Source organism: Crocodylus porosus, unplaced genomic scaffold (assembly GCF_001723895.1).
Source record: "Crocodylus porosus isolate Cpor-Errol unplaced genomic scaffold, CroPor_comp1, whole genome shotgun sequence".
NCBI lineage: Eukaryota > Metazoa > Chordata > Crocodylia > Crocodylidae > Crocodylus > Crocodylus porosus.
Window position 1 is genome coordinate 3,706,885 of NW_017728916.1, and position 22,421 is coordinate 3,729,305.

At 44.6% G+C, this 22,421-nt stretch overlaps 1 protein-coding gene across 3 annotated transcripts in view; it reads right to left on the bottom strand.

Moving 5' to 3' along the window:
• LOC109310903 (fibronectin type-III domain-containing protein 3a-like) overlaps positions 1 to 8,267 on the bottom strand; it is a 65,899-nt gene extending 57,632 nt beyond the window's left edge. For all 3 annotated transcript variants that reach the window (XM_019536261.1, XM_019536262.1, XM_019536260.1), the window contains exon 1: positions 8,211 to 8,267. The gene's annotated coding sequence lies outside the window, so the exon portion shown is untranslated. The remainder of the gene's footprint in view (positions 1 to 8,210) is intronic.
• Positions 8,268 to 22,421: the final 14,154 nt, after the last annotated feature.

Genomic DNA, 22,421 nt, shown 5'->3' on the forward strand with positions numbered 1-22,421 from the left:
CACACGTGCCCAGGAGGGAGAAGATAAATATTCCCTGCAAAATTCCTTTGTTGGTTCGGAGTAATCTGAGTTCTTGACTCTGCTCTGACCCTATTTGCAAATACACCTTTTGTGCCATCTAATGTATGTGTGTCTGTGATTTTTTTTTTTTTGCGGGCCTCCAGAGAAACGAACCGCTTTATGCATCACTGTGGCGGACCCAGAAGTAGACCAGAAGTGCTTCTGGTCTGCCACTGAGCATGCTGGGGACCCCTCCCCCCCCCACCCCAAGTTCCCACGGGATGCTCCATCTGCGGCACCATCTCAGTGTTCATGAGACACCTGGTACCCTGAGGTATGTAGAAAAAACATTTAAAGCTGCATCTACGTCCAAATCACTGAATCTCTCCGAACTGATTTGGAGGGTTCCAATTCGATTCAGAGAGATTAAAGGGTCTCCCGATTCCATTCGGATTCAGAGATTAGGCCAGCAAATCTGCACCAAATTGAAATCAGTGACCAAAGCTTTGTATAGCCCTAGTGTTTAATACACGTCACAACATGACACCCAGCAAAGGATCTCACAGCACCTAAGTTAAGAATCGCTAAGGTCAGAGATGACCTGAGGCAGGGTGCAGGGCCCGGAGCAAATCAGCTTGTGTGGCACCCTGCCCCTGGACGCAACGGAGAGGATTTGGCGGGGGGGTGGGGGTGGCGAGCAGCCAGATGTGAAGCCAGTGGTAGCATGGAGTTACTGTACCACACCACTCCGCCCAGCTATACAGGGGGACCCCAAAGCATGGGGCCTGGGGTAGTTGCCCCAATTCACACCCCTGCTAGGGATAGCCCTTACTACAGTAAAAACTGGGACTGAGTTTTGGGATACACATTTGTAAGTACTTAAAAGCTACCTGACAAGTAGGAGGTTTGGAAGAAGAGCAGGGAGGAGGAGTTCTGATGACGGAGCTCATTCATAACATGAAGATCCACTGAGGGCTTATCAACTAAGCCCAAACAGATTCTGCTGTGGAGAACAAACTAGCTCCCTGAAAATATTACTATATTAGTAGCAAGGCAGCCTGCTACTCTCGCAGGTACCCTCTTGGCAGGGTTAGGAACACGGGATAGAAGGCACTTCCGTAAAAGAAATCTCTCTAAATCTTAACATCAACAATTTCCCTGCCTCAATAGCAAACTCTATTTCATTTAAAATAGAGCTTTCATTTAATAAATGTACACAACTGTGATGGTATAAATCCACAAGATCAGCACACTTGTCTGGAAAGCAACCTTACAATCAAAGATTAAAACTAACTAACTTCTTCAGGAGAAAACTGTGTCCACCCTGATACATGAGAACTGTTACTTTTATTATATTTTACGGAAAAAGTACTTAAACCAAGCACAGGAGTATTTCAGCAGCAATTTCTAGCCAGGAAGGAAGGGTTAATATCGTAATTACTGGAATACAAGATGACCCTGATTATAACATGACTCCCCCCTTCCCCCCACATAAGCAGATTCTATACATGGAAAATTTAATAAATCTGATATACATTTTTCAAGTATAGAACATAATTATTGAAGGCCTTCCTTGAATCTGTCCCCCTTCTACTGCTATAGCACAGAAAAATAGATTGAGAGGAGGGGATCAGCCCTTTGCTTTCTGCCTCCCCCACCCCCAACTTCTCCCCTCTGCAGTCCCTCCCCACCACCACCACCGTCAGACCCTGTTCTCTGAGCATATGGAAGTAAGGAGCAAATTTGAAAATGCTGACCTTGAAATAAATATGGCTATAGCAATTTGCAAATAGTACCCACACACTTATGCCATTTAGAATTAATGCACAGATGAACTGATGCCTTTTCTGAAACTGCTCCAAGTTTTAGCACATGTACTGCATAAACATACTTTTAAGTAGTACTTTGTTACCTCCTTATATAGAGTACAAACCATGCCTGGTATTAGTCCAAAGCCAAAAGGCTCATGATTTACCACACAGTTCGTTTGGTTGGGTTCTACAGAATTTCAAGCCATGGTGACCCCACGGCTCAGCTCGCGTGTAACTCCAAATACCTCCCACAAACGATCCAAGTGCTAATTAGCTCTTACCAGGTCTTGAAAAGACCGCCGAGGGGGGCTACACTTAAAGGACACTACCATATAGCCTGTTCAGGTGGGTTGCACTAACCTAACCTTGAGATAGCTTCCTACCAGCATGTTTGCCCAATAGGGGCCATGTATTTTATAAGTCGCGCTCACAGTTGGCTGTGTTTAATCAGCTTCGCAGTTGGTTTCCGTTACAGAGCATATACTGCTTTTAGCAGTAGTTTAAAGATAGACAATGTATTTAATGTGGTTTCTTTGTATGTGAGTGTAAGACAAGGGGTTTTCCTTCCATGCTGATGGGGAGGGGAGGCACCTTGTTCTGTATTCAGGTAAACATGGTAGTTTAGACCTCAGGTCTGAAACACTCACGATTTCCTGAACTATAAGGTCAAACCCTGGCAGGGTCAACTTTATTCTTAAAAGGATAGTTCAATGTTTTTGCTACATCTAGCTATGTGGTATTCTTTGAGATGAGACACCAAACACACAGATCAAAATTCCACCTGGAGATTAAACACATCATGCCATTTTTCATTAGCAATTTTTCACTGAGGTATATTATATGCATCTTAATAAATTATTTGTCCTGAATGAATCTGTATGCCAACTCACTGCCCATCTTTTTTTCTTTATAAGAAACCTTCAAAATAGTGGTGTAAATTAACTGTAAGCAGGAAACTTAATGCCCTCTGAAAGCATTAAGGATTACTGTATTCTATTTTGTAGTTTTCAGAACTGCAGAAGCACTTATGGCAAATTAATGCATCAGAAATCAGTAGATATATTCTGAGGCTTTGTTACAACAGCATGAGTTTTGAATAAACAACTTAATTTTGATAAAAGTAGATTCTGCAAGAGTATTTCTTGCCAGACCAAAATCTCTAAATAGCCTACCACAGAATATACTAATTTCATAGATTTCATAGACATTAGGGCTGGAAGGGACCTCGGAGGATCATTGAGTCCAGCCCCCTGGCTGAACAGCAGGAAGTCAGCTAGGGTCATAGGATCCCAGCAAGATAAGCATCCAATTTACTCCTGAAGGTGTTCAGTGTAGGTGCTTGAACCACCTCTGACGGCAGGCTGTTCCAGACTTTGGGGACTCAGACAGTAAAGAAATTCTTCCTTATGTCCAGCCTGAAACAGTCTTGCAGTAGTTTATGACCGTTCGACCTAGTCATTCCTTGGGGCGCTCTGGTGAACAAACGTTCCCCCAGATCCTGGTGGTCTCTCCTGATAAACTTATAGGTGGCCATCAGATCACCCCTGAGCCTACGCTTTCCCAGACTAAAGAGCCCCATGGCTCTCAGCCTCTCATCATAAGGTCTGTTTTCCTGACCTCTGATCATACGCGTGGCTCTTCTCTGGACTCTCTCTTCTCCACATCCTTTTTGAATTGTGGAGCCCAAAACTGGATGCAATACTCCAGCTGTGGCCTCATCAAGGCCGAGTACAACGGGAGAATGACATCCTGGGATTTACTTGACAAGCATCTATGGATGCAAGCCAGCATTTTGCTTGCTTTACTAGCAGCAGCATCACGCTGAAGGCTCATGTTCATCTTGTGGTCAATCATGACCCCCAAGTCTCTTCCTTCCATAGTACTAGCCAGCGTAGCACTGCCAAGCCTATAAGGGTGCTGCAGCTTTTGCCTCCCAAGCTGGAGAACCTTGCATTTTTCAGTGTTAAACACCATCAGGTTCTCATCTGCCCGTTTGCTGAGCCTGTCCAGGTCAGCCTAGATTGCCCGCCTGTCTTCAGGTGTGGATGCTTTGCCCCAGAGTTTGGTGTCATCGGTGAACTTGGCCAGTCCGCTTCCGATTCCAATGTCCACATTAATAATGAAGAAGTTGAACAATATGGGTCCAAGGACAGAGACTTGGGGGACCCCACTGGTCACAGGGCACCACAACAATTGACTTCCATCAATTGCTACCCTCTGGGTCTGACCACAGAGCCAATTTCCCAGCCAGTGGATCATGGTGGACCCATGGCCACAACTGGCCAATTCTGCCAAGAAGTGATCATGGGATACCAGATCGAAGGCTTTTATGAACTCAAGATATATGACATCAATCTCTTCCCCCTTGTCCAGGTGATAGGTCACCTGGTCGTAGAAGGAAGTGAGACTGGTCAAGCAAGACCTACCCGCAACAAACCCGTGCTGGCCATCCCTCAGGATGTTGGCATCGGCCAGTCCATCAAGGAAGGCCTCCTTAATAAACTTTTCTAAGATCTTCCCTGGGATAGAAGTCAGGCTGATAGGCCTATATTTAGCCAGATCCACTTACATCCCTTTCTTGAAGATTGGCCTTCTTCCAGTCTTCAGGCACTACATCAGAGCACCAAAAGTTTTCAAATATCCATGCCAGGGGCTGGGCTATGATGCTCTCCAGCTCCTTGAGCACCCTGGGCTGTAGACTGTCAGGGCCGGCTGACTTGAAGGTATCCAGCTTCTCAAGGTGTTCCTTCACAAGGTCAGCATTAGTGGAGGGCAGGGGATCTCCCTCACCCAGACCTCCCTGCCCGTGGTGGGCATAAGCGTCCCATGGGACTGATGAAAGACCGATGCAAAGTACCCATTTAATAGGTTGGCTTTTTCCTGGGTGTCAGTTGTCCCACCTGGTTCAGAAGGGGTCCAATGTTGCCCTTGCTTTTCCTCCGGCTCCCCACATATCTGAAAAGGGACTTTTTATTGTCCTTGATGCTTGAAGCTAGTTGGAGTTCAGTTGCAGCCTTGACTTTCCTGGTTTGCTCCCTGCAGGACTGGACCAGTGCAGAATATTCCTCCTTGGAGGTAAATCCCATCCTCCATCCTTTGTAGGCCTTTCTTTTTAGCCGCAGGAGGTCCGCTAGGTCCCTGGAGAGCCAGGGGGGCTGCTGTGCCGTCTTGCTGCCTTTCCTCCGAGATGGAAAAGACTTAGCTTGTGCATTGAGGATTGCTCCCTTAAGGAGCAACCACTCTTCCTGTACTCCCCTCCCCCTGGGGTCATGGTTCCTTAGGACCTCACTGATGAGCCTCCTGAGCTTGTCAAAGTTAGCTTTCCTGAAGTCCAGGACTTCAGTGCTGCTGACTGACTTACCAGCTTTACGGCAGATAGTGAAGGTGATCAGCTTGTGGTCGCTGTCACCCAGCTTCCCATGAATCACTAAGTCACCGATTAGGTCACTCCCAGTAGCCAGTACCAGGTTGAGCAGCGCTTTACCTCTCGTTGAGCTGTAGACTTCTTGAGTCAGGTAGAGGTCATCCATGCACGACAGGAAGCTTTGGGTCCGCTTGGATTTTGCTGAGTGATCCTCCCACGAGATGTCTGGGTAACTGAAGTCACCCATGACAACCATGGTCCTGGAGCATGTGGCCTCAGTCAGTTCCCAGGGAAACTCCTTGTCAAACTCTTGACTTTGGGTGGGAGGTGTGTAATAGACTCCCACTGTTGTGTCCCTTGTGCTGTGTAAAATTGTGATTTTAACCACGCAGCGAAACACTCAAAAATACGCAGGTACTTTGTGTGGTGTAGGTGTGCGTGTGTGGGGTTTGGAGCTCGGGAAGGAAGGGGTCCCTACATGTCCTGGCAGGATGTAGTTTACTGTGGGTCAGGAGTGAGGGGCAGCAGTAGGGCTGGGAGGGGGAGGTTCTGTGGCTTGGGAGCAAGGGGCAGGGCATAGGCATACCACTGCCCCCCCCCCCCATATTACCTAGGGCTGTGCAAAATTTTGCTGGCTGTTTCATTTTGATGCTGCTTCAACTTGTTTTCAGCTCAAAACAGCAAGATCAAAATGAAACGAAGGGCTTTGAAACAGCCTTGAAACAAAAGCAGGGCAGTCAAAACATTTCAAAAAGTTCTGAAATTCAAGCAGGGCTTGCCTGCAGGGAAGCAAAAAGTAAGGAGAGGGAGGGGGAAGAGGGGGGGAAGGACTGTTCTCATAGTGACTGTAGTTGGCCAGTGACTGTGGTCCTTCCCTGAGGTCCCTTCCAATTCCAGTGTTCTGAAGGAGGGATGGAAAACTGCAAAAAAGGCAACAATTGTTTGAACTGGCCTGCTTTCTGTCACCTATGTCACGAATTGTGCTTGTCAGCAGCGCAAGGTGCAGTTTCCCAGAAACCCCTGCATCTACGTCTTTGAAACTCAGCAGGCTTCACGGCCTCAGAAGGAGCTACCGTCCCTGCAAGTTCCATCCAAATCAGGCATGAACTGACAGTTATAGGCAGTTTTGTGGTTCCCCATTATAGCCTATGGGCGAAACATCAAAACAGTGTCGAAACAGCAAAACAGTTTCAATGAAATGAAACAGAACAGAGGTTTCAAAATGAAACACTGTCCCATCAAAACAGAAGTTGAAACGAAATGGTGCTGTTTCACACAGTCCTAATATCCCCCGCCCCCCGTGTGCTCTTTTTTGAAACTGGAAATATGGTAACCCTACAGGAATGCAACCTGGTTGCATGTAGAGCAGTGCCCAGCAGATAAGTCTGTGGAGGGGGCAGATCAAGGTCCCCCATGGTAAGGGAGGGAGTGGGACAGGTGCTGGGGTAGATCATGAAACAGAGTTGCGGGAGGCTCATCCAGGCATGCAGGGGGTAGGGCATGGCTCCCCATCACTGTGCGCACCCCCGGGGAAGCCATGGGAGAACATGTGCATGGGGCAGAGGTGGGCTGCCCACTGTGGCCTGGGGCTCTGTGCCCTGCTGCTTTTGTCCCAGGAGCAGCATGACACCATGTTCTGTCTCCCAGTGCTGGGCAGCCAGGGGGCGCATGGCACAGCCAGCATGTAGCTCTGAGGGGAAAGGCAGCAGGGCACAGAGCCCCAGCCCACAGCCCACACTCCCTATGTCTCCCCCAGGGGTGTGCGCAGTGGTGGGGAGTGCGCATGCCTGCACAAGCCTTCTGTGGCTCCATCCCACAACCTACTCCACCCCTGGGGCCCCATTCAACCTCCACCCCGGGCTGCCCTTCTCACTCCCTCCCTCACCATGGGGACTTCAATCTGCCCCTTCCTTCTCCCCCCACAGACTTACCTGCTGGGTGCTGCTCTATACACCACCAGGCTGCATTCCTGGCCATGTGCAGGCAGTAGCTTCTAGTGTGTCCATGTCTGTCCCCGCCACCAGCCTTCCTGCTGCAGCAGCCTGGAGCCTGTGCCTGGGCTGCCCTGTAGACTTCTGTACTGCCACTACTGCCCTGCTGGGCAGCCTGGAGGTGGTGGAGTGGAGCCCAGATGTGGGCTCCAAAACCACATGCACCATTAACACATTAAAAAAATTAATGCATTAACCAATTAATGTGGTAATCATGTATGTTAATGGTGATTAGAATCAACAGGACTACTTTATATCATTATAACATCAAAATGGATCCTTCATTTCTGAAATGAAACCAGTTAGGAAGATATTTTCAGCATATGGTCTCTTAAAATGTAAAGGCTGAGGATAATAGCGTATCCAACCTTGTAACAGTCTAGCAAATATTTCTGGCACAGTGAAAATGCATTGAAGCTTAAATACAATACTGTCTATATGCAAATGTGTACCATGCTCAACTCTATTGCATCTGAAGCACTGTGATTTTGGTAACTTTTAATAAGGAAAACATACCAGGCCATATTTTCATTCCACAATTACACTTTAAACAAGCATTTTTGTTTCACTTTTGCACAGCATACTCTGCATTTGATTCAAATAGTGAAGTGCAATATGCACTCTTCAGCATCATACTGAACATAAATTTTTGCTCCTGTTACACTGCTCTGTTCTAATACAATTATTAATCCCTTTGAACACTAGCATTTATGTAAATGCCAGCAAAATGAACACTTAGGAAAATATTACAATGGTCTCCAAAGACTTGAACTTTAAAATATGAGATCATGGTTAACACTAATATGTTTATAGACTTCATAGATATTTGGGCTGGACGGGACTCCAGAGGATCAAGTCCCCCCCACCCCAGGGGCAGGAAGTCAGCAGGGATCATAGGATCCCAGCAAGATAAACATCCAAATGCATCTTGAAGGCATTTAGACACTATAGGTAATGTAGATATAATACTGTAAAGATTTCAAAAACTTTTATCACCCTACTAAAAATAATCAAGCAAAAATAGTTCATGTTTTAAAAACTTACCCTAAGAAGTACATTTGAACAATTCAATATTCTGATGGTGTAATATGGGCAATTACACTAGAATAGAAAAGTTAGAAAAGTTGTATTTTTCCACTGGCAGTCTCATACTACAAAGGCTTCAAAGAAAGAAGTCTCTATGACCAGTCTTCCACAAAACAATTACTGTATATAACAGCTGGAACTGACTTCAGTTCCATAAATAGAAAAAATTCAGAGACTCTCAATGCTTCAAACATTGGCCTTCCCTCTCTTCTACTGCCCCAAATCCTTCTAACACGTTGTAAACATTCTAAACTTGCTCCAACTCCCAAGGACTCCAAATGACTTCAACAGACACTTGATCATGTCTTTTCCCATTGACTATCACCACGTACACTTCACTGTATGCAGAGTCCATACATTTCTGTACGAAGAGATTAAAACATAATATTCACAATGTATGCATAACAAGACATGAATAACCATGAGGGCCAAATAATACTAAAGATTTGTACCTCAACTTTTAAAGATGCCTGGGTTTTCTTGACCAAATGTGCTTAAATACTTCAATCATAAACTTAGCAGTGCTCTGTGGCACCCCACAGTACCCCTGAAAGGCTCTTGAGGCACCCCAAGGTGCTGCTGCATCCTGGTTGAGAATTGCTGGTTTATAAAATCAAGTTACAGTTTTGCAGAGAATCTACATCAGAGACTGTGGCTGAATTATACTGGGTGCTATGCAAAGGAAAAGATGGTTCCTATCCTGATCATCTGCTTACTCTTAAAATGAACCAGATAAATGAGACATCATACCCATTATGCAAAATGTGCAGTGGAGGCACAGATTTCTTGGTACCTTGCACAAGTCAGTCTGAAGAAGAGCTTTAAACCATACCCAGCTCATGTAAATTCTAGATAATACATCTTGATCAATCCTTCAGTGTAGACACCCAAGAATGCAGTGATCATAAAAGTAAACTCACAATATCCACATTTAATAACAGTATTATAACAATTAAGGAGTTTAAATAAATATATTTTTATCTTTAGGTTTCTCTTTTAAATAGAAAAACTGTTGCACCTTAAGATTAAATTGCAGTGTCAAGATTCTCATTCTGACAGACACCATCTTCCCAATTAAAGTTAGTTTTGTACTAGCTATATTACATTTTATCATACAGACATTTTCACTGATGTATACAATTTCGTTTCATGGTTCAACACAACCTGAGGCATGCAATAATTTTTCAGAAGTATATTTAAGTACCAGGATGCCGACAGCATATCTACAACTCACATTACAAGGTGCCTGGAAAGAGGAAAGTGCATTAATGAAAATGTATTATACAGTTTGCATGGGAATGGGAAACTGACATTTTTCAATAGCAACAAGCAATAACAGAGAAAACAGTGTGGTAGAAAATTAAGAACCAGTTAACTAAACACACACTACACAAAATCATCCTTTTTCTGCACATTTTTGTTGGATTAAGCTAAGCACGTGGATAAATTCCAGTAAACATAAAAAGAAATTGGAGGGGGAGGGGGAAGCTCAGTGAGCCCATATCAAGACATTCAGTTAATTAATGCTGCTAGCTCTGAAGCCCTACTGAAGTTATAGACACCCTTTCACTTGAAGTGTTACAAAAATAGCACTATGGGGACCTACAGATGCCCCATAGCTGGGGAGCTACAAAAATAATTACCTCAAAGAGCTTGCCAGGGAACAGAAAGTACTTTCCTTAGGCCCCTCACCTCCAGGACAGCTTGAAAAATGACCGACTGAAAAGCAACAGCTGTCAAAGGCAGTCCTGTTACCTATGGGGGTGAGAATTGCTCTCCTATCCCCTGCCACCCTAGTCGTGCTGTTGCCACTGGAGAAGCCAGCAGTGGGAACAGTGGCAGCTGTTACATGAGGCACTACAAAACATAGCATTTCAAACAGGTACTTTTCTGTAGCACTTGGGCCATGTTTGTAATGCTACAAATGGCTGGTACCATGGCCAGATCCAGGATTTTGTAAAGGAGGATGCGGGAGCAACTGGTGCTGCAGGGGTGGCTACATTCCTGCTCCTAGCTTAAGCCTCACCACAGACTGGGACAGGCAGACCACACCATGGGACCAGCAGCCAGGGATTTTTTTTTAATTCCCCAAATCAAGTAAGAATCTTCTCCTCTGCTCTTGGCACCCTTTTCCTTCCCCTCCCTGTATAGCAGCACCTATCTTCCCCCAGCTACCGTCTTTGGGGAGAGTTACAAAGCCACTCAAGCCCTGTCCTGCCGGGCTGCAAAGGGAGCCACACTCAGCCCAGAACCATGGCAGCAGCAGGCAGGTTTCCTTTCCCTGACCCTGCTCCTGGGCTGGCAGGGAATACATGGGGGGTGGGGGTTATATTAGGCAGGGAAGAGGAATCCTCCCACCACTGCTGCTGCCATCCCAGGCTGAACCTGACTCCCTGCATAGCCTGTCTGGAGCAGGGAAGGAATGGCTTTGCAGCCCCCCTAAACCCAGGCCAGCAAGGGACAGAAGCAGCAGAGGGGAGAGAAAGGTAGGGGAGGGGAGGTGCTGATAAGCATGGAGGGGAAGGAGAGGGCAGAAAAGAGGGACGTTTTCCTGCCATGGCAGGGGGTCAGACTTGATGATCTGCTCAGGTCCCTTCCGACCCTACCAACTATGAAACTATGAAGTGGAACAGTGACCCATACTGCAAATAACAGTTTCGCACACAAGCTGTTTGGCAGGCCAAAGGCAGGGACATAAGCCTGAGACTGCAATCATTTAAGTCTGCAGCACCACAAAGAAGACAAACTGGATTCCAGCAGTCCTGATGTTGAGTAACTAGTTATATACATTTCATGATGCTTTGTGACTAGAATTCAATAAGTTATGAAAGAATATTCTGTCACCTCCTACCGCTCACTTTTCCCATATGTTACATAGTCTTTGGCCACTGTCTGGAAAACCTGAAGCGCTTCACTGCCTTCATGCTTTAGCTGTCACAGAGCTGCCAATGCTCGCACACTGAAACTACACAGCACACCTGCCAAGTCAATATCTTGCATGAGTCACATAGGAAATTGTATTTGTCCTTAGGAAGAGAGCTGTAAGACTAAGTTCTCCCTTTGTGATTAGAAGAGAGTCAAAGAAAAAAAACAACTTTTCCATCCTTGCCTCCCTTCTCCAACACACATACTATTCTGCATAAACAGACATTAGATGAAATACATAAGACATCAGTGAGAGAAGGGATGATAACCCATTGCTCCTGCACTCCTAGGGAAGTCTCCACCTCATCAGGCTACAGAGTTATGCTCCTCCTAATTTTAATTCTATTACTCTTGAAGCTGGGCCCATGGGCAGAAAGAAATGCAACAGAATGTGGATTGGGAGGATGCTCCTCCTACTTCAATTGTCGTAGAGTCTGGGCATATTCATTTGACTCCACATATGAACTTTAACTCTGTCCCTTAACCTTCATTTATCTTCCAGTTTCCTGTGGAACTGCAATACCTTTTCTTGTTGTGTATTAAAAAAAAATCCACAGATTAGATTGAAGAAAGATGGGACCTCAATAAACATCTAGTCTGATCTCCTGCATAACACAGGCTGAAGAACACAAAATGTAACTTCTGCACCCAAATGTAATTTCTGGTTGAGAACACAGCTTAAATCAGAATTGGATGTTCTGCTAGAAAGAAGGTTATAGTATATTAGCCAATTACCCATCAAGAATGACCCCGGGGGGGGAGTGCCGCCACCTAAAGGCCTCATGCTCTCATGCTGCCACCTTTCTGCCTCTTGCAAGTAGCAGGGTGGAGAAGCCAAGGCCAGCGTTCCCCCACCCTCTGTCTGGTCCTCAGTGCTGCTTGCAGGGAGCGGGGTGGGGAGCCAAAGACCCTCTGTCCAGTTCTCAGCGTAACTTTGAAATCATGGCAGCGCTCCCCCACACTTGGAGCACTCTGACTGGTTGTTTCCATCAATCAGAGTGTGAATGAATAAAGTCAGACAGACAGACAGACAGACAGACAGACTGACTTAGGCTTTTATAATATTAGAATAATTATTTGGTCTCAGTTCCGCCTTTGGTGAGAGGAAGAAAAAAGGAAATCCATTACCTGTATTTCTGAAAGCAGTAGAAAGGTTTTATTCAGCCTGTCTGTATATGTAATGTATGACCTCTCACCAATACTGGGAGCTTACATGGGGTAGCCAGCTCTTAGTGCAACGGAACATATATAACTAGGTCTTACATGGATCATATGGACAGGAACAAATAGAATGTGGTGTCTGAACAGCAACAAGAAGGGCGAGATGGGGAGCAGGGAGGAGAAAGGATGCCTCTACTCCTTAAAGGGGGGGCAGGAAGCACAATTTTCATGCAGATATTTTGATTTTTTTGTGTCAGGCAGTTTTCGTCTGTGCTACATGTCTGAATATCAAATGGCCAACAGTAGTAAAGGAACAGATCTACAGCTGGTAATACAAGGAGTATTTCCAGATTTTCTGTCTGTTAGTGGGGTTTATTTATTTATTTTTTTAGTATAGCATTTTTACTTCCAGTTTTCAGAATGTGTTTTCTTCTCTTTCCAATAGATATAACGTTTTAGAATAGATTTTGGGCATGCCGCCTAAAATTGTTGCTGACCCCTGCCTTAAACCAAGTATAAATTTGTCAGCTGAGCTTGTGACCCCTACTGATCACTGATAAAAAGAAAGCCAGAGACACAGAATAAACCAGTAAAAAATATATCAATATCCTCATTGAAGATAACAAGATTAACCAAATTGGGAACTTATACAGCAAATCATTTTGAGGCAAACAGTTACACCCATTCACCATTTCTGTTTCTCAAGCAAGCAGTCTTAACAAAGTATACAAGATATTACCCCATCTTAAAATAGCTCCCCTCCACCACAGGACCACACATGAGAAGTTTTAGGCAGATTGGTTTACTTACGGCAAAATTAGAGGGAATGTGTGTCAAACTTAAACTTTTAACAGAAACCTACTTACAATTTAAGTTCTGAAGAGACCACCATCTCTCCATAATACTAATCTGTTCAAAACTAAATATATGTTTTTATTAAATCTTTGAATATAATTCAGAATGATACCCATGTGAATTTGACTGCACCTTTGCTTGTATGCAGTTTGGCTTCTGGCCAAGAAAGCACTACAAGTTGAATAGACACTGGAAATGTTCTTCACAGTTTACCTAACAAGAATTTTCTAAGCTTTCAACTGTGAAAATATACACAGTATAATTTAGGGCCCTGTATGAAACAGCTCCCAGGCCAAAAGACCTCAGCTGGAACAAACTCCTAAAGAAAGAGTTACCTTGAACAGGAGGGAGATGAAATACAAAATTATTTCAAAGAAACGCCAGTAGTTAATATTAAATGCATTCTCAGAGGATTCCTGCCTTCTATTTTGCCTTCATCTTTCCTTAATGCCCAAAAAACTGAAGAACTCCCAAGCATTTAAAGTAATAAAAAGGTGGAAGATTCTAATATTATATTATAAAAGCCTAAGTTTGTCTGTAACACTTTATTTGTGCTCTGACTGGCTGATAAACAGCTGTACCAGCCTCACCCCCCTGCCCCTTGCAGGTGACGACAATGGAGCAGGGGGAGAGAGGCCACCAGAGCTGGCCTCGCCCCCCACTTACGCATTGCAGGTGACGGTGGGGCCATGGGGCTCCACTGTCACCCGCTCCCCCCACCATTCTTGATGGGCAATTGGCTAGTGCTTCTATAAAAATTATTTTCTACATGACAGTACTGGAGAAGTACAAAACAGACAAGAACCAAATAATATGTGAATTATATGGCTGCAGCAGCAGCCACAATAAAAATACTTCCATTGAGAACTATGAAAAACAACAAATATGAAAAGTCTTTTGCAGGAGGCTTTCTAACAAGCAGAAGGGAGTTTGAGAGAAAGTTATCCCATCAACTTTAGAGAGGCTCCACATGACTAAAGAATGCAGGAAAAACCCCCCACTTACTTGCTTTTTTAATGGCTTTTCCAAAAACAGTACTTACTGGGCTTTCCTGGGTAACAGACAGTTTTCCTCGAGCCCACACTGTTTAACATCTTCATCAGCAACTTGGATGAGGGGGTGAAAAGCACCTTGTTCAAATTCGCAGATGACACTAAAATGTGGAGAGAGGTGGGCACGACAGAAGGGAGGGACAGGCTGCAACTAGATCTGGACAGGTTACAGGGGTGGGTGGAAAATAGGATGGGATTCAATACTGACAAGTGCAGGGTGATGCACCTAGGGAGGAAGAACCAGCACTGTACCTACAGTCTGGGGAACTTCCTTCTCATCAGCACAGAGGCAGAAGAGTATCTTGGAGTCATTATTGATTCCAAGATAAACATGGGCCACCAGTGTGAGGATGCAGTCAGTAAGGCTAACCACACCTTGTCATGCATCCACAAATGCATCTTGAGCAGGTCCAAGGAGGTGATCCTCCCCCTTTATGCAACATTGAGCAGCAGTTGGAGTACTGCATCCAGTTCTGGGCGCCGCACTTCAAGAGGGATGTGGACAACATGGAGAGGGTCCAGAGGAGGGCCACTCGCATGATCGGGGAAAGCAGGACAGGCCCGACGAGAAGAGGCTACGGGACCCAAACCTGTTCAGCCTCCACAAGAGAAGGGATCTGGTGGCCGTCTATAAACTTACCGGGGGGAACCAGCGGGGAATGGGAGAGTCCCTGTTCCCTCGAGCACTACCAGGAGTAACTAGGAATAATGGCTACAAGTTGACAGAGTAGGTTCAGGCTAGACATCAGGAAGCACTACTTCACAGTCAGGGCGGCTAGGATCTGGAACCAACTTCCAAGAGAAGTGATACTCGCTTCTACCCTGGGGGTCTTCAAAAGGAGGCTAGACAGCCACCTAGCTGGGGTCATTTGAACCCAGCATTCTTTCCTGCCCATGGCAGGGGGTCGGACTTGATGATCTGCTCAGGTCCCTTCCAACTCTGCCAACTATGAAACTATGACAGTGAGCTTGACCATGTTACAAACCTTTTATCACAGGTTGGTTGGGCTTTTACAAGCTCGTTGGCTCAGCCTCACCAGTAGTTGATCAGATGGACTGCATCAGTTATCAGACCTATTAGATGGGTCAAGTGATTTCTCCAAAAAAGCTGGACCAGCTCAGCTGGAAAGTTGGCTAGCTCCTATTACTGGCCCTGGAAGGAGGGACCGAGGAAAAAAGCCCTGAAAGCCAGTGTTTTTCAGGAAAGAGCAACAGAACTGTTGGGTGGGAAACTAGCAAAAGAATCTTCCTTTAAGTTCCTTTTGGCCTGCCCCGGGGTTCTGGGGGAGACAGATGCATGTTAAGATCATTCCCAAAGGGAAGGCAAGTATAGGGCTGAAAGCCAAGATAGCTGCAGGACTGATTAAAGACTGAGAAGGTGAACAAAGCCAAAAAAACAGGAGATGGTTCAGTGACAAACCCTACTTTACCCTTATATGTACAATGTTCCAAACTTGGTACCATCATAATAGTAACATCACCACCTTTCTGAGAAAGAACTGTTAAAAGCTATTTTGGATACCATAACTTCTCCTGTAGAGTTGAAAGGATCACAGAAACCTCACATTAGCATATCGCTGTAACACTAGGGCCACATGAAATTTTGCTTGGCATTTTGTTTCAAAGCTGTTTTGATGCATTTCAAACTTGAAACAGTGAAATCAAAATGAAACAAAAGCCTTTGAAACAACTTTGAAATGAAACAAGGGAACTCTATAAACTTTGAGTTTCGAAGCCAGGCTTGCCTGGCAGCAGCCAGCTCCTCTCATCAGGCAGGCAGACTGGGGGCTTGCCCACACCCCCAGAAGGGCTGTGGGGGCTATGCTGGAGCCCTCTCAGGGCTACAGGCCCCTGATCTGCCTGCCAAATGACAGACTAGCATTGGGCACAGCCCACACCTAGTGCAAGGAAGATCATTGCTGCCGCTGGACCCTGGAGACAGCACGCGGCTCCTGTCATCCTGTGCGCAAATCAGGGGGCCTGTGCTGGAGTCCTCCCAGGGGAGCATGCCCCCAATCTGCACACGGGATGACAGGAGCCGCATGCTGCCATCTGGGGCCAGCAGCACCAGTGATCTTCCCAGCACTGGATGCGGACTGCACCCAGCATCGGTCTGTCATCTGGCAGGCAGATCGGGGGTACGCACCCCCAGGAGGACTCCAGCACAGCCCCCGCAGCCCTCCTGGGGATGGGGGCGAGCCCCCAATCTGCCTGCCTGCCGCATTTTATGATTCCTCACTATACCCTGTGGGCGAAACAGTGAAGTACTTTCGACAAAACTTTGTCACTCTGAAACTAAACAAAACTCAAAACACTGTTCCATCAAAATGAAAATAGAAGCAGAATGATGCTGTTTTGCACAGCCCTACTTAACACTAATACAACTTTTTGGGTTCTGAGATAACACTCCTAAAATTGTTGGAAGCTTCCTATATGAAGAATTTAAAAACAGGAAAAAGACAAATTTAAGGAGCAATTATTTCATTATTTACACACACACTTTGAAATTAGGGGTGAAAAGATAAAGTTTTGGGCTGATACCAATATCTGTTTATTAACGAGTCGTATTGGCCAATACCCATCCGATTGCCAATACACCACCCGGCCACTTGGAGAGTAGCATCTGGTTGGTAAGCCTATTGGGGGGAGGGGTGTATGTGGGCAAATCGAGGCTCCCAAAGTGAGGGAGGCAGTGGCCCAAGGGAGGGCAGGAGAGAACTGCAAGCGGGTCATCTGGGGGGCAGCTCCCACTGTTGTGCACACTGGGAAGAGTCCGATGCCACCCTGGCCCCAGCTCGCATCAGCAGCCTCCATTTGCCCCACATGGCACCCCCCGCCCATGCCTCCCCTGGAAATGCACGCAGCAGCAGGAGCTGCCCACCCTTATGCCCTTTCTCTCCCCCTCCCAACAGGCTTACCAGCTGGATGCTCCTCTCCAAGCTGCTGGGCTGGCTGTGTGCATGCTGCAGCTGCATACATACACGCGGTATTTATCAATGACATTATCAGCTACATCAGCCTGCCAATAAAATAAAAATTATTATTGGTGCTGATATGATAAGGACCAATATAGTAGTGCACCTCTAGTCGAAACGTAATAAGACTGAAAAGGAAGAAAAGGTGCCCAAATCCAATTAAATAAATGTCTGCATCTCATTAACTATATATAGTTAATGGAATTTCAACACCTCATTGGATTGCATTTTTGAAGCATTTTGTCCTTTGCTCAACTACAAGGAGTGATGAGATTAAGACTTTTTTTTACAGTGCTGCTCCATCCCTGCTGCTTCTCACTAAACCCTGCACTTGATCATCCCTGGGCCTGGCTCTGGCCCTGGCCCATGCGGGGCCAGGGCACAGCTTGCTTCCCCAACCTCATATAGGCAGCTTAGCAGCAGGCTGGAAAGGCAGGCTCCACCTTTTTTCCCCCTGCAGCTTGCCTGCCTGAGCTGCATGGGGACCCAGTGCTTCCCTCTGCAGCTGCGGTGCCCCCTGGGATCACCTGAGCTGGGTGACTACAGGCGGGTGCCGCCTGGGGGGGGCCGCTGCTGCCATGGAAGGAAGCACCAGCCCCCCCACTGCCCCTAGCCCAGGGACTGCTCCACCAGATGGCAGCTCACCCTCCCCTCCCCACTGGAGAGCCAGGTAAGTTTGGGTGTGCACACAACACAGGGGTTTAAAGGGCCCTAAACTGAAGCTGTGTTTTTAAAAACCCACTGCTTCAATTTAGGGCCCCCCCCCCCGTTTCATCTACACACACCCCTGGGTGCTAGTCTTTCTCGACTTTTGTATAAATTAATCTGTATTCAGAAAAACAAAATACTTCTCATTTATTTAGTTACTCACGCTTCCTTTACTGCCAGGGAAAGAGCTAGCCTCTGCAACTGACATCTTCCTTACTAATTAAGCCTGTAAATTGTCCCAACATAATCGGAAATCCTATTCTAACTAGTTCACAAAATAGAAGAAACATGGAAGAGCATTTGAGGCTTGTCAGGCACCAGTTTATCATCATTAATTTGGTGAGGACCAGGTGGTAAGGTCTTCCACCAGATTTAAGTTCCCCAGCAGTCCAACTGAGAGTACCTTCCCTAATGGGGTATGTCTATAGATATAATTTCACTCTTCCATTTTATTTAGGACAAGACACTAATTTTATAAAATTTCATTTGAAATTGTAGAGAGACAAACACCACACTTGAGATAAAGTGAACAGAGCAGCCAGAGTCTAATAGGGAAAAAGGAAACACAGATCATTAGGAAAAAAAAGTCAGGTTCCAAGAAAGGTGCTCTATTAAGAGATGGGTGAGTCCAGTCACCACTTGTCTAACCCAACAACCCAGTAGTAAATACAGAACTTCACAACTTAATACAATCAGGAGTTTGTTTTCAGGTCTTGGTCTGCACTGAAAAAGCAAAGGCTAGCTTTCCACTAGTTCTGAGTTTATCTGCTTATGGGAATCCTAGAAGAAAGTTTCAGACTGGATCTATGGAAAAACCACTTTGTGGTTTGTGTGACCAGCCTCTGCAATAGACTCCCAGCATGGGTGGTGCACACACCAGCCCTGGAGATCTTCAAAAGGAGACTGGACACACCTTGCTGGGGTTATTTGGCCCCCAGCAGTCTTTCCTGCCCAGAGCAGGGGAGCTGGACCCAGTGATCTCAGGAGGCCCCTTCCAGCCCTACACTTCTGTGATCTCTGTGCAAATCAGAAGTGTGCTTGATATACACTGTCAGTTCACCAATACAGGCACAAACTATTTCAACATAAGAACTCATGGCCTGAAACTATTTTGCTTCACTTTTGTGGTTCATATTTTTTGTAAACAGAGGTATTACTTTTGAATTAAGAGAAAGCTTAAGTGGTTACTACCTGGTACATCAAAAGACACCTCCAAAGCCCCAGAATTTAGTCTAACTTTGCCTTATTATAGTGTTATTCAGTTCAGGGGGGCATTGTTTGTTTGTTTGTTTCTTGTTTTTGCAGAAACAGACAATTTTTCTCACTAAATACCACAAGGAAATCTAAACCATCATGTTCCATTCTGAATGTGCAGTAGGTCATACTATTGCCAGGCACACAGAGTTCAAGATGGTGCAACATCACGATGCTCTCCCAGTGATGTAATCACACCTGCAGTTGAACCAATGCAACTGCACGTGAAGGCAACACCTGAATCCAAGAATTTGCACACAAGATAAAAGTATTCAATGTGCAAACCATCCCAGTTTTAGTAGACCATACCTCACAGGAAGCCTCCATTCCTTATCTGTTTGTCCTAATGTTATCATACAGAGAAAACCTTGTTCACAACAGCTGAAATGTGCTTCCTTTTCACGTTTCATAGTTTGTAGGGTCAGAAGGGACCTGAGCAGATCATCAAGTCCGACCCCCTGCCTTGACAGGAAAAAGTACTGGGGTCAAACGACCCCAGCAAGGTGTACATCTAGCCTCCTCTTAAACACCCCCAGAGTAGGAGCCGGAACCACTTCGCTTGGAAGTTGGTTCCAGATCCTAGCCGCCCTGACACTGAAGTAGAGCCTTGGTGCTGGTAGACACTATGGAGTCTTGAGTGTTGTGTGCTTTACTCCAAACCCAAATTTTCTCGGTAGATAAAATAAAGATCTTCAAGCTAAATTAGTAAATTTGTATGCATTTGTTGCTGCAGTACCTGCACCAAAGTCTCTCTAGAGCTTAAGAACTTTTTTTAAATAAACTAACTTTGAAAACTACTACTGATATTATCAAATAGAATGGAAGAATAACTCTCAGTGTAAATAAAAAAAAGATTTACTTGGCTTAATATTTAAATGCTCTAGCTGGTAACTAGTTTTTGTATCTATAGGACTATACAAATACTAAGTTTTACCTGATCTTTGTTACTTCAAATAAATGCGTATCACACACAATCTTTCCACATTTACAGTACACCTTAACCAAACAGCCAACTTAATTAAAATCTTCCATTCAGCAGAACCAAAGAAATCAACCCCTTGATTTATCAGCATTAAGAATATTTGTTGTAAAGTACTAAACAATAGATAAAAATAATCATGTCACCTTATTTAGACTGGCAAATTTAACATGTTTTAAACACAAGTCCTTCTCCTCCTGAAATAAAGTAATAAATAGCTACCTAGTCAAGGACAGTACACCAAGACACAGTTGTCAAGGTCTTCTTGCAGCATACAAAAATCACTTCTGGACTCGGGCAAATTAAACTAGTCTCTGTCAGTATGACATAAGTACCTTTCCATGTGCACTTATTTTTTTAATTTTTTTTTTTTTTTGCTTCCACTCCAGGGGCTTCCAAACCTAATAATCTTCATCTACAAACAACATTTTTGCTCCTTTCTGTTACTTCTGCTATGTTGGAGGGCAGTGAAATAAATGATACTGCTTCAGAGAAAATCAGATGAGCAGAAAAGCAGAACTTAGGATCAGAACCATATATTGTAAAAGCATGAAGTACAGTTTTGACGCAAAGCTCTTCTGCAAGAAATAACTAGTCAGATAGCAAAAGAGACTTAACCTGATCAGAAACTCCACCATCTTAGAAAATTTACTTTGATACACTTTACTTTAATAAATAAAACACACTATTTCTGATGTTGCTGAAAAATGTACTTTCATTCATTACATGCAGAAGAGTGTGTGCAATCTTTGGGAGGAGGCAACCCCCCCCAAAAAAAACAACAACCCTGAAATTGTACTAAGAGTAAAACATATCATGAGCTCCATCCAACCAAGTCAATACACCAAGGAGACTGGCTTCAAAACAGGTGAGAAGGCGCACAGTATTGATAAGTGACAAAATATACAGGCTTATGGTTACTGGTGGATGTCCTTTTTCAGAGAACAAGTGCCTTTTCTCCCATCACTGCCCACTTATTTTATAAACATTCAAATTACCGAGTAAAAATTAATTAGAACATCTCACATTCTCACCAGCACATTAAGTACATCTCAAGAAGAAAGTGCCTTTTCAAGCATTAGCTGACAGACTTCAGGATGTATTCGCTTCAAGCTCCCAGGAATTAAAAAGCTGCATTGTATCTTTAAATAAAACAGCTATTCTTCAGGTCACAAAAATAGTTTATTCTATAGTATTTCTTGTTCTGCCATTTAAAAATACATTACTCTAGCTTCCAGGTCCCCTATACACATGCATCGAGGTTGCTCTGACACAGCGTGGAGCAGACTTGATTAATTGAGTCTGCTGGAGCATGCTAATTACTGCACTCCAGTGTCATGTGGTGCAGGGTGCGGGTCAACAAACTTTTAAGTGTCCCACCCCATTTTTCAGTGTGCAGATGCTTATACACACAACACTCCAGACACTTTAATTAGAGCAGCTCTTAGTGCTGCTCTAATTAGAGACCCCCCCCCACACACGCATACACCCCCTCCCAAATCATGTGTATAAATGCCCCCAGTTTCCCAAATGGTGGACTACGCAAGTTATTCTTAGGTCCAACTAAGGAAGTGAAGAAATTCTCTGAATAGGTACTTTTTACTTGACGGAAGCCATTGCTGTAGCTTTTACAAAGATCTTATAGTATTACAAGGGAGAGGGAAGGTGATCCATGACAATCTTTATGAAAGTTGTACAAACTGAGTATGAAATTGTTTAAATTTTTTTCAAAGTCCTCTTTATCTTTAAACCTCCTAAAACCTTCCCAACACTAGTCAGATGTTTTTAATCTGAAATGCTATCTAGTTAGTGATTTGACCAATATATCACTTCTGATCAACATGGAAAATTTTCCAGCTGCTTGTCAGCATATCATCTTCTGTGGACAAGTAAATATATTTTGTTACAACTGAACTTGTTTTCCATAGCAGAAGGCCAATTATGCAAGTCAACTAAGATTAAAAACACTTAGCAAAGTGTCAGGCTAACGCCAACTTGAAGATAAGGCTGCATTGCTCCCAATTAAGTCTGCAATATCTATTCTATACAAATCAACACTGATCAAAAGTCTGTTACAGCAGTCTACATTTATTAATTATTAAACCCACAACAATCATGTGGAAACATGCAAAGCTTCCCCCCACCCTTTATCAGGTTTTATTTTCCGATTTTTTTCCACTGCCTGGTCGTTCATAAACAATACAACTTTCGCCCAAATATATTAAAGTCCCAAGTCTTGACACACTTCCGCTTTTCTTTT